A 13,110-nucleotide genomic window follows, 5' to 3' on the forward strand; every position below is an offset into this window, starting at 1 on the left:
ATATATATATATATATATATATATATATATATATATATATATATATATATATATATATATATATATATAATTTGTGTGTGTGTGGGTGGGTGGGTGGTTTCGTGTGTGTGTGTAATAATAATAATAATAATAACAATAATAATAATAATAATAAACGGTTTATTATTAAGGCAGTTTACAAACTGAAAATGTACAGAGGGGGTGGGAAAAAAACTTAACATTAATCCTAAAGCTAAGTCTAATCTACAAACGAAAATACTATTTATTGATGGCTGGCACCATGGTGGGAATCGCGCTGAGTCTGTACCGGTCCGTGCGCGGCGCCTTTAGGGGCGTTATTTGGTTGTGGTGTCTGGTGGTACGGACCGGACGAGGCGCGTCAGGCGGCAGCATGTGTCAGAGGCGTGGATGATGTAGTAGTCCCCTTCCAAACTTCTCCAGAGCCTCTCGGTGCCTAGCGGATAGTCTGGACAGACTCAGGGTGGTCAGGGCTTCATCATAGGTGGTGTAGGCAGGGCCAAGGATGACCCTGCACGCCCTTTTCTGCACACTCTCCAGCTGGAGCTGTTGAGTGTGTGTGAGGGAGAAGGACCACGCTGGGGAGGCATACATGAGTTTGGGGAGGATGAAGGTGAGGTACACCCCCCTTAACTCGTCTGTTGGCGTCCCAAGTGACTTGAGCCTGTGCAGTATGTATAGCCTGTAGGTAGCGGATCTTACGGTGCTGGCGACATGCTGCATCCAGGTCAGCTAGTCGTCCACCGTGACTCCGAGAAGCTTGGCACATCGGACCATCTGGAGAGGGTAAGGGCCCACTGTGAGCTGGGGAGGGGGCACTGGTACAGAGGAGGTACAGAAATGCATCACCACAGTTTTGCTGTGGTTGATGGTCATCCTACTCTCCTTTGTCCACGTCTGTAGTCGCTCCAAAATTACTTGCAGTGGCGAATAGTCCGGGTTCTTGTTGGAGACTGAGACGCCCATGGTGCAGTCGTCCACATACTTCCAGCGATGGGGGGTGTCAGTGATGGCGTTGTTGATTAGGAAGAGGAAGCATAGTGGGCCCATCTCGGTCCCCTGGGAGACCCCACATGTCAGCCGTTGGAAATTAGAGACAGAGCCCTGACAGCGAACGGCCTGACGCCTCCCTGTGAGGATGTCGGCTAGCCTCGCTACCAGGTTAGGAGGGAGACCCAGACTTATTGCCTTGCTGATGACAACAGTGTGATCAACAAGATCAAAGGCTTTTTTGAAGTCCACAAAAGCAACAGCTAGAGAGGTGTTTCGCTTGTCCAGGTGGCTGTGGATGAATTCAAGGAAGCTGGTCAGGTAATGGGAGGTGGAGGTGGCTTTAATATTTCCAAACTGTTTGATATGCACGGTATTACAAATTTTGGTGTATGCCCAGTCATACACAAAATCTTCACAAATAGGGCTAGGGATGGGGGTGGTAGAGATTGGCCTGAGGTCATTGAGTGACTGTGGACTGGAAGTTTTGGGGATGGGGGTGGCGTAAGATGTCTTCCAGTCCGCGGGGAAAGAGTGTTGGGAGAGAGAGGCGTTTGTTATGGAGCATATCGGTGTTGCTAGCTCTGCAGCAAACTCCTTGTAAATTTTTGAGGGAAGGTCAGTGGGTGTGGTGGATCTTGGTTTAAATTTAAGTATTCTCTTAAAAATAACCATCGCCTGGACAATGGGGGTAGGGGAGGGAGCGGGAAGATAGGCAGGAAGCAGAGTGGTGTGGATGCAAGAAAAGGTGTGTGTGTGTGTGTGTGTGTGTGTGTGTGTGTGTGTGTGTGTGTGTGTGTGTGTGTGTGTGTGTGTGTGTGTGTGTGTGTGTGTGTGTGTGTGTGTGTGTGTGTGTGTGTGTTTCTTCCATATTTACAGAATTACGATCATAATGTGCTTTTCATATTGTCCGTCTCGTCCATTTTTTTACTAGTTGTAAAGAGGATAAAGATATGTTCGCTCATAGATCAGCATATAGTAATATGTAATAAACTCGTACACATTTACTTGACACCATTTCCCTCCATCTTCACGCTTTCATCCTCCCTCACCTCCTCAAAATAATCAAACGTCATCTTAGTTCTCCAAAGTTATCAATATTCAATCAACATCCTTGCGGCATATCGAATTTTGTCCATGACCTATAGTGCTGTTGAACATTTCCTCTACAATTATTTTGGGTACAGATGGTCGATCTTTATTTGTGGAAATTTGTTAGTCGGCCGCTGCCAGTAGTGGCGCAGGCAGATTTTTTTGAGTGACTACTTTGGAAAGGATCATGCCTTCCTCCCAGTGCTCCCCGATGCAATCGCCGTCTAAGACAGACTTAATATGGGCATTCTTCACCCTACCAGCGAAAGCTTAGAAATTGGCCAGCTTTTGGTAGGACTCAAGCTTGAGTTTGAACCCTGACTACTTGGCCAGTGGGTAATGATTTATCCCATAATTATCGGTTCATCTGCTTATCTTTAAACTCTGAGGGCATGGCAGATTAATTAGTGACAATACCAGATTGCCACATTTACTTGTGCTAATTTCTGTCCCAAATATATATTCAACTATTCTGCTCTATCCAACTCTGCATTAATTGTCAAGTCACATTCTTCTATTCATGTCCTGTAAAAAAAAAAAAAATATATATATATATATATATATATATATATATATATATATATATATATATATATATATATATATATATATATATATATATATATATATATATATATATATATATATATATATATATATATATATATATATAAAGAATATCCATACATCGGAAGTAACTTCTTACTTTCGTATAAGCTTAAAGCACAGTTGAGTACATTTATTTGTTAATTATGCATCAACAGTAAGTTGATGCATAACTCAGTGATGCTAATGTATTCTTATTCTAGCGAGTTCTCTGTGCTCGTTCTTTTCCTTCTGCGGAGCCAAAAACAAAGAGGTAAGGCAAAGTTCGGAGAAAAAAGGGCTATGTATTTATTCTTCTGACATTGCACCTCTGCAGTCTCAAAATAAATCTCCATCTTTGATCTACATTATTATGACTAACTATGAAAGCTGTCATGGTCTCTGCTTCTCACCTACTACAGCTACTGCCACAATAGTATTTACGACAATCTCTATCTAAGCGAGATTCACGAACTCTCAAATACACGATCATTTCAAGAAAATTATCTGCAGATCAACACACGGAAAAAAAAATTCTTTTGTCACTTCATAATTTCGAATTTATATCCTTTTCATAATTATGTACTTCCCTTTGTAATTAGACTGGTAAATGGATCAGGGACGTTCATTAATATTCTTAGGGAAACCTACCACAATGGAGCTGATACAGTAAATACAGCAAATAAAGTTCATATCCAGTCGTTGAAAATTCACACAAGTAAGATAGATGAACCGCTCCGTCATTCTGACGCACAATCTGCTGTCAGCTGTTTCCTTGCCCAGACGTGGTGCCTATGCAGTCATGTATGTACGAGAGAGAGTGCTTAAGAAACCAGACAATGCAACGAAATATTACCTTTACTGGGTTGCCAGTCAAGTGACGTTGGGGACCATGTGGACCTGTCATAAGCCACTCTGACCAGGTCCACAGCTCTCCGTCCACCTCCCACTCGTTCCAACAGTGTCCATAAACTTAACTCTGACATCCTTTCGCTCTCACTCCCTCCACTCTTCCTAATAAGCAGTTCCTTTCGATGCCCTCCGCTCTCAGTATATGGCCAACCAAATTCAGCTGCCATTTATTTATTTATTTTATTTTTTATTTATTATTTTATTTTATATTTTTAGGAATCTTTCCGTTCCTCCTCTTCTTAATACCTCTTTATTTGTAACTCTAGCAATCCAAGGAGTTCAGACATCAGAATTTTGATAAGAAAAAGAGTGTGAAGTTTGGAGGAAGTGAGGCCATGTTTCACAGAATGGAAGTTATACTTAATTAAGACCGAGAATGCTCTAGAGGTTAATAAATAAAAAAGTTATAGGAAACTTAAATACACTAAGACTAATTGAAAGTCTTTTCGCCAGAAACAAAGCTGCTAAAGAACAATAAATGAGGTTGTAAACCAGTATTCTACTTCACAGAGCCAGGATTCACAGAACCTGGTGTTCTGTAATTTATCCAACATTTTGGTATCATCATACGAGTATAGTGACTTTTATTGCATTGCCGTGACTACATAACCTTTTAGGTATGTCATGCTCCTGGGAGCATCAACAGGTGGCGGTGAATGAGGACGATAGTTTTTTTTTTTTTTTTCCACAGAGACATGCAAGTTTCCCATGGCAATTACCGGGTTCATGAGAGTGGACACAGGAACCGTTTTCAAGTAAAATCCAGAGCATTGATACCAGTGAGTTAAAAAGGATGAAAAATTATGATAATTTATTTGGTTTCTGGATAACCTACTTACTGACCTATTTTTTTCAGCTACTTTTAGAGTCCGAATATCCTGCTGAATATATCAACAGTTAAAAGATAAAAAACAAAGAATAAAACATAAAAAACACAAAAGTATTCCATAGAGGACAAGGCAAAGTGAGACAAAACGAACATGGGAGCAAATAAACATTAGAGCAATGAGACAAAAAAAATAAATAAATAAATAAATAAAGGCAAGTGAATAGCTAAAAAAGACAGGTTACAAACAGCAGTGATATGTGTTGATCAGCTGCTGTTTGTGTCCTGTCTTTCTTAGCTATTTACCTATCTGTATTGTTTCTTTTTTTTTTTGTCTCATTGTTCTAATGTTTACGTACTCCCATGTTCGTATATATATATATAGAGAGAGAGAGAGAGAGAGAGAGAGAGAGAGAGAGAGAGAGAGAGAGAGAGAGAGAGAGAGAGAGAGAGAGAGAGAGAGAGAGAGAGAGAGAGAGAGAGAGAGAGAGAGAGAGAGAGAGAGAGAGAGAGAGAGAGAGAGAGAGAGAGAGAGAGAGATTGTGCTAGGGAGCACAAGTCATTGAAGAATTATCCGGATGCTGAGGAAACAGTAAACACTGCGTAGAGTGGCTCCAGTATATTAACAGAATCTTTGATACAGAGAGCGTGACTGGCCCAGGACGCAGGATGTGACGTACTAGAGGCGCGCGGGAGTGATAATTATGAATGAAATCTGATATATGCATGTTGGCGTCCCTTGAGCAGAGAGACAAAGCATTTCCCTCTGCCCTTGTGGCGCAGCTTCTCACACCTCTCTCTGTGTTACAGGATGTAATGGTAAGTTGAGTGCGTTCTGTAGGTCATGTTAAGTGGGAATGTCAAGGCAAGTAACTGCTAGTAAGGCCAGGGTGCATTTGGTGGTCGAGTGTGGTATGGTAAATCGTGTCTAGTACTTGCTTTCCTGCCTCCATGGACATGAAATGGAAGCTGTGGTATCGTACAGCACGTACGTAGTGATGGACGGTCTCCTGACTGCCTCACCTAAACTTTGGCATTTGGGGGGGAATTTCTAAATTTAGTTTTAGGAAGCAGGAGTACCTGTCATTTAGGTGGAAGTGTGTGATGAAATTTGCGTGCTAACTTTCTCTGTTCTTGTTCCATTGAATTATGTTGTAAATCAACTATGGTGGAATAATAATTCAACAAATTTGTTTGTTTTGTGAGACAAGGTGAGCTGTTCTTTCCTTATTTCCCAGTTACACCCACTAATTTGTTAAATACAAACAACGCCTATAAAGTTAATACTCCGAAAGAGACATCAGTGCCTGTAAATAAAACCATAGTAACGCTACCATATATATATATATATATATATATATATATATATATATATATATATATATATATATATATATATATATATATATATATATATATATATATATATATATATATATATATATATATATATATATATATATATATATATATATATATATATATATATATATATTTTTTTTTTTTTTTTTTTTTTTTTTTTTTTTTTTTAATGCTCGGACATGCTGCCAAGTGACCAAGGTAGACATTTGCAAGGTGATGAGTAAAATAAATAACAGAACCTGTTTTGGTTTGTTAAGGAAAGATAAAAAAAGTTAATAAAAGGGATGTGGCACCACATGTTGACTACATAACCTAAGAACTCATTTGAGTAACCGAGGTAATTTACATTTAGGCAGGTTAAGTTTAAGACTTGCTTCTTGGAACCTTTGCAAAACAAGTTCAAGTTTATCAGACACTCAAGATCACGAGACACTAAGATCAAATCCTCAAGGTATACAAATAAGCCATCGCCAATAATACCTTGAAAAAGACTTAACAAGTCACTGGCAAGTCAGGGGTGAGTTATGTAAACCCATTGCGGCATGGACCTACTGATAATGACCTGATGGTGTAGAAAAGGCAGTAATCTCACAGCTATTCGAGTCCAAAGGAATCTGCCAAAAACCTGATTTGAGGTCAAGAGTAGTGAACACAGTGTTATCTTTCCCGATGGACTGCAAAAAGGTCGCTTAAAACAGGAAGAGGATAATGGTCAGGGACAGTCACAGTTTACTTTGCGAAAATCAAATACAACACAATAAAAAAAAAACCCGTCTTTCTTTGGGACCAAGAACAGTGGTGATTCTTGAATTCTTGAATGTGATTCTTGAATGATACCGTCTTTCAGCATTCCATTAACTAAAACCTGAACAACAGCGCATTGACTGTGAGGCAAACAATGGGATGGTACAAAAGAAGGACGTGTATCAGGTTTCGACTGAATGTGATGCATCATACAGTCAGTGACATCAAATGGTTCGTTAAGCAAATTAACAGCCAGCTTGTGTTTGACAAGCAAGTTGGGGAGATGAGACTTTGTTGTTGGAAACAACCACGACCTAGAGCAATTGGTGCAACACCCTACTCGTATTCCTGACCGTCTTGGAGATACACCCAACATTCTTGACCTTTTCCTGACCTCTAATCCTTCTGCTTATGCTGTCACCCTTTCTTCTCCGTTGGGCTCCTCGGATCACAATCTCATCTCTGTATCTTGTCCTATCGCTCCAATCCCTCCTCAGGATCCCCTTAAGCGAAGGTGCCTCTGGCGTTTTGCCTCTGCTAGTTGGGGGGACCTGAGGAGGTATTTTGCTGATTTTCCTTGGAATGACTACTGCTTCCGTGTCAGAGACCCGTCTTTGTGTGCTGAGCGCATAACAGAGATGATAGTGTCTGACATGGAGGCATACATTCCTCACTCCTTTTGTCGACCTAAACCTTCCAAACACAGCTTGTTCTCGTGCTATACATGATAGAGAGGTGGCCCACAAAAGGTATTTAAGCCTTCCATCACCAGAATCTCATGCACTTTATATTTCTGCCCAGAACCATGCCAAGTCTGTTCTCCAACTACCCAAAAATTCCTTCATTAACAGAAAGTGTCAAAACCTTTCAAGATCTAACTCCCCTTTGTGACTTCTGGGATCTAGCCAAAAATATCTCCAATAACTTTGCTTCTTCTTCTTTCCCTCCTTTATTTCAACCAGATGGCACCACTGCTATCACATCCATTTCTAAAGCTGAACTCTTCGCTCAAACCTTTGCTAAAAACTCTACCTTGGACGATTCTGAGCTTGTTCCTCCCTTTCCTCCACCCTCTGACTACTTCATGCTAACTATTAAAATTCTTCGCAATGATCTTTTCCATGCTGGCCTAAACTCTGGCTTATGGACCTGATGGGGTCCCTCCTATTGTTCTCCGAAACTGTGCCTCCGTGCTTGCACCTTGCCTAGTCAAACTCTTTCAGCTCTATCTGTCAACATCTACCTTTCCGTCTTGTTGGAAGTTTGCCTACATTCAGCCTGTTCCTAAAAAGGGTGACCGTTCTAATCTCACGAACTACCGTCCTATTGCTTTAATTTCCTGCCTATCTAAAGTTTTTTTAATCTATCCTCAGCAGGAAGATTCTTAAACATCTATCACTTCACAACCTTCTATCTGATCGCCAGCATGGGTTCCGTCAAGGCCGCTCTACTGGTGATCTTCTGACTTTCCTTACTGAGTCTTGGTCATCCTCTTTTAGAGATTTTGGTGAAACTTTTGCTGTTGCCTTGGACATATCAAAAGCTTTTGATAGAGTGGCACAAAGCTTTGATTTCCAAACTACCCTCCTACGGCTTCTATCCTCTCTGTAACTTCATCTCAAGTTTCCTTTCTGACCGTTCTATTGTTGCTGTGGTAGACGGTCACTGTTCTTCTCCTAAATCTATTAACAGTGGTGTTCCTCAGGGCTCTGTCCTGTCACCCACTCTCAACTTATTATTCATTAATGATCTTCTAAACCAAACTTCTTGTCGTATCCACTCCTACACTGATGATACCACCCTGCATTTTTCCACGTCTTTTCATAGACGTCCAACCCTTCAGGAAGTAAACATTTCATGCAGGGAAGCCACAGAACGCTTGACTTCTGATCTTTCTAAAATTTCTGATTGGGGCAGAGCAAACTTGGTATTGCTCAATGCCTCAAAAACTCAATTCCTCCATCTATTAACTCAACACAACCTTCCAGACAACTATCCCCTTCTTCAATGACACTCAACTGTCCCCCTCTTCTACATTGAACATCCTCGGTTTGTCCTTTACTTATAATCTGAACTGGAAACTTCACATCTCATCTCTAGCTAAAACAGCTTCTATGAAGTTAGGTGTTCTGAGACGTCTCCGTCAGTTTTTCTCATCCCCCCCAGCTACTAACCTCTGTACAAGAGCCTTATCCGTCCATGTTTTGAGTATGCTTCACATGTTTGGGGGGGGTTCCACTCATACTGCTCTTCTAGACAGGCTGGAATCAAAAGCTTTTCGTCTCATCAACTCCTTTCCTCTAACTGACTGTCTTCAGCCTCTCTCTCACCGCCTCAATGTTGCATCTCTAGCTGTCTTCTACCGCTATTTTCATGCTAACTGCTCTTCTGATCTTGCTATCTGCATGCCTCCCCTCCTACCGCGGCCTCGCTGCACAAGACTTTCTTCTTTCTCTCACCCCTATTCTGTCCACCTCTCTAAAGCAAGAGTTAACCAGTATTCTCAATCATTCATCCCTTTCTCTGGTAAACTCTGGAACTCCCTGCCTGCTTCTGTATTTCCACCTTCCTTTGACTTGAATTCTTTCAAGAGGGAGGTTTCAAGACACTTATCCTTCAATTTTTGACTACTGCTTTGGACCCTTTTATGGGAGTGGCATTTCAGTGGGCATTTTTTTTTATTAGATTGCCCTTGGCCAGTGTCCCTCCTACATAAAAAAAATAAATAAATAATGATAACAATAACATGAAACGAAAGCTGAGAAATGAGATCAACAGTGTCATGAGAAAAATCTGTGTCATGGGAAACAAAAGAAATAAGATGTGGAGGATCATGAAAGGACTTACTGTCGCAGAGACTGAAGGAACCACGAAGTATGCCGCTCTTGAGAGAAATCGGGTCATCAATTAGGTTAGTCACTAAGGCATCAGTTACAGGACCATCACGGACACAAGAAAGAGTACCTTCAAAACCCAACCTACAAACGAAGACAGAGTCTGGCAAAGATAAGATGCACGAGTCAAGAGGCGCATTTTCCACGCGAACGGGAAGGCGAACAGCATTCATAGGGCCCACACACTGATCACCAATCATAACACATAACAAACATCCACAGCAGAGACTGAACATTTCGACCCTGTAAAATCAGGCAATGATGAACCGTGATCTGTGGAGTGTGAATGCTGTGCTGTGTGAAAAGGAGATTTAAAGGCTAAGAGTGGAGACGGAATATCCTTTGTAGAGGTAAGATTATCCTTATAGGAAATAGCATGATGTTGGGAAAAAACATCTATACCATGAGTCACAGGTGAATCAGATCCTAAGAGACCATCACTATTAAGTACAAAATCAGAGGTTAGAAAAAATTGTGCTTCAAATGGTGGTACATGACTTGCAAGAGACAAGGGGATAACAACTGTGCCAAGGACATGTAAGGCACTCCACTAGAAAGTGTCGCACCGTAAGGGGAACTAAGCAGTGATCACAAAATTATTGGGTTTCCCGGGACATGAGGTAACCATGAGTGAGGCGTGTGTGACCCGTACAGAGATGAGCCAATGCAGTCTCTGAGCAGCGCTCCTTCACATGGTCATACATCCATGGATGGAGTTGCAGAAGTTATCCCAACCATCTTAGTGGTGGCAACCACATCTTCCCACCTGCCCTGCCAACTGGCAAGAGCTGCCACACTTATACTGGAGTATAAATCATGAAAGGGAATAGGGGTGGAAGGAGCAACCCGAATTACCGCCTCTTTAGCCAGCCTATCGGCCTTCTCATTCCCATGAACTCCCACATGTGCTGGTAACCAATAAAATGTTATGTGGTATACTCTACTCTGAAGCAGGTGAATCCATTCTAAAAAAAGATAAAATCAGGGGAGGGAGAGAAAAAAGTAGAATGCTCTAGGGCAGACAGCGCACTATGGGAGTCACTAAAAATAATAAAACTCGAAAGCCTACCACCTCGACAGAAGAAAGGGAATATAACACTATATCCCACTCCTGCATCAGACTTTGCACCATCTGTGTAGACAGATGGAGGAAGAGGCAGTAGGCACCTGCCGAAACAATAATTACTCCCACTGAGGTCTAAAGCACTGGATCAGGGGGTGCTGTGAACTTATCATTAAACCCAGCTGTGACTCACTGAACGTTTCCCTTTGTGTCTCACAACACAAGGGGGCAGTCACAGCCTGCCCTCTAAATACAACTCTCTTCCTCCACTCAAAACTACAAGCACCTAATAACACACACACCCTTCACTCAAAATTTCAAAATTATCATGGCGACTCCTTCACCAGCCTTGGAGTCCCCATCTGGGGAGGGGACCACAAATATCCCCAGGTCGGACTGCCCTTCTGGTATCGACCCTAAGTGTCTTGACACCCCCCTCAACTTTTTCTTCATTAAGTTCTGCAACATTCGCTATCTTAGATCTAATTTTCAATCTGTAGAACACCACCTCTCCTCTTCTAAACCTCATCTTCTTTTCCTCACTGACACTCAGGTGTCTGAGGCAACTGACAGTAGCCCCTTTTTCTGTTCCCTCCTACTTTCTCTATCCTCATTTTCGATCCAAAGCTAGATGTTGCGTTTATGTGCGCAACGACTTAACCTGTTCTCGTACCCACGCTCTTGAATCTGGCTACGACTACAGAGTCACTCTCAAACTAAATTAATTTGTGTTGTATACCTCTCACCTAATCCCTCTGACTATAAGAAATTTTTTGACTACTTAACTTCTAAAGTGTAGCACATTCTCTCTTCCCTTTTGCAGAGATCTCCATTCTTGGAGACTTTAATGTTCACCACTAGCTTTGGCTTTCCTCTCCCTTCACTGACCATCCTGGTGAACTAGCCTTCTGTAATAGGCACTACTTTGCATGAAGAAAAGAACAGATATAGGAATAGAATTAGAGACGCGTTAGAGAATCTATCGCCAGTATTAGAAGAATTGTGCAAGAGGTGAACAGGACGTTGAATTGATAACAGCCAAGCTTAACTATAAACAGCCGGTTTGTTTTATGCCCATTCAGCTTGTTAAAGGCTTACCTCCCATTGGGTGGAGATTAAAACGTCATTCATTTTGTTTGATACTGTTGGCTATGGAAATCTATGACGTATGCCTAGACACCTCTCGGACAATCCTCAAGTCACTTTTAGCGTCAGTAGTAGCCAGTCACCAAGATAGTACAGACGCACAACCCGTGTCCCTCTGTCTTGAGTTACTCAAAGACTTAGACTCTGACCAAGACACAAGAGTCTTAATAACTTTGCTAATAATCTTAGTCGTGTGATTGAGTAGTATAGAAGTGCACTGTTGTTGAGCTGTAAGACAATTTATATTTTCTAAATAAAACGCAACACACCAGATTAACTTTGATAACCCACTTACACAAGGATGTTGTGAGTGAAGATTATTCAGAAAAATAATAGTCGTCTCTGATACCATGCTACGCCCACCGACACATAGTCGTCACAGAGGATAGAGGCAGTGTGCACACATTCACACGCACACAGTGATGTTCAGCTTATTGGGATTCTGAAGCCTAAACAACCTTGGAAGAGAAAGAAGAGTTTACAAACATTAGAAACAAACAACAGAAGCAGTAACGGAAACAACAGCAATAACACTTCCCCAGCCAACACAGTGAGTCACGGTCAACCCCGCAAGTGTGCACAAGTCCCGCACCGCGCCGCACCACGCCACACCTCATCACACTCCCGAGCCACTACTCACACGATCAAACTCAAGAGTAACTCTCAATTAATACCACCAAGCAACGAGACCAAAATCTAAATACTAAGAAGAGACTTAGAAGAGGAAACCGCAGCCAGAGACGAGAGCAGGATCAGCGCCGCCCCAGCAGCCGCCGCACACAGCCACCTGCCACAGCACGCTGCCACCAGCAACCGCCGCACACAGCCATCAGCCACAGCACGCCGCCACCAGCAGCCTCCGCTCAAGAGGACATCGCTACTCACTTGTCTATACTTTGGTAACAGTATTCAACCTGTCATTCATTAATGTAATTATATTCATGAAATATTTTATCTAATATCCAGTGCACCAACAGTTTGTGTATGCCTGAGGAGTGACTGAGCACGAAGAAACATTGAGTATATCTGCCTTATTGTAGAGCGTCTCCCAACATTATCACACACACTACCCATCATCATAGGACAAGGTATGTAAATTGTACACATGTATGCCACTACCTAGTCAAGTTTCAAGTCGAACTAGTCCTATCTTTACTCGCAGTTTACGAGCTTTACGTGAAAGTAGAAACTCCACCATGACAAACGCTAACGTAGTAAAACATTCAATCATCACTACTGATGCTGATATCCCCAAATTCAGTGGAGAACCTGATACTATTGATTTAAATCAGTATGTCAAAAGAATAGAAACTTTGATCAAAAACAAAGGTATTGTTGAGGATAACTTAAAAATAGAATGCTTCAAAGAACACATTGACTCTGTTAAGGGCACAGCTCGTCACCTCATAGTATATTCACATTTAGACAACATCAAAACACTTGATGAGTACATCAAAGCTTTTAAAAAGCACTTCACA

At 41.6% G+C, this 13,110-nt stretch overlaps 1 long non-coding RNA gene across 1 annotated transcript; it reads left to right on the plus strand.

Moving 5' to 3' along the window:
• The first annotated feature begins 11,445 nt into the window (after positions 1-11,445).
• On the plus strand, positions 11,446-12,865 carry LOC135106162 (uncharacterized). Its single transcript, XR_010271146.1, has 2 exons — positions 11,446-12,531; positions 12,610-12,865. It is a non-coding gene; the product is annotated as an uncharacterized LOC135106162 (long non-coding RNA).
• The last annotated feature ends 245 nt before the right edge of the window (positions 12,866-13,110 follow it).

Source organism: Scylla paramamosain, chromosome 13 (assembly GCF_035594125.1).
Source record: "Scylla paramamosain isolate STU-SP2022 chromosome 13, ASM3559412v1, whole genome shotgun sequence".
NCBI classification, from domain to species: Eukaryota; Metazoa; Arthropoda; class Malacostraca; order Decapoda; family Portunidae; genus Scylla; species Scylla paramamosain.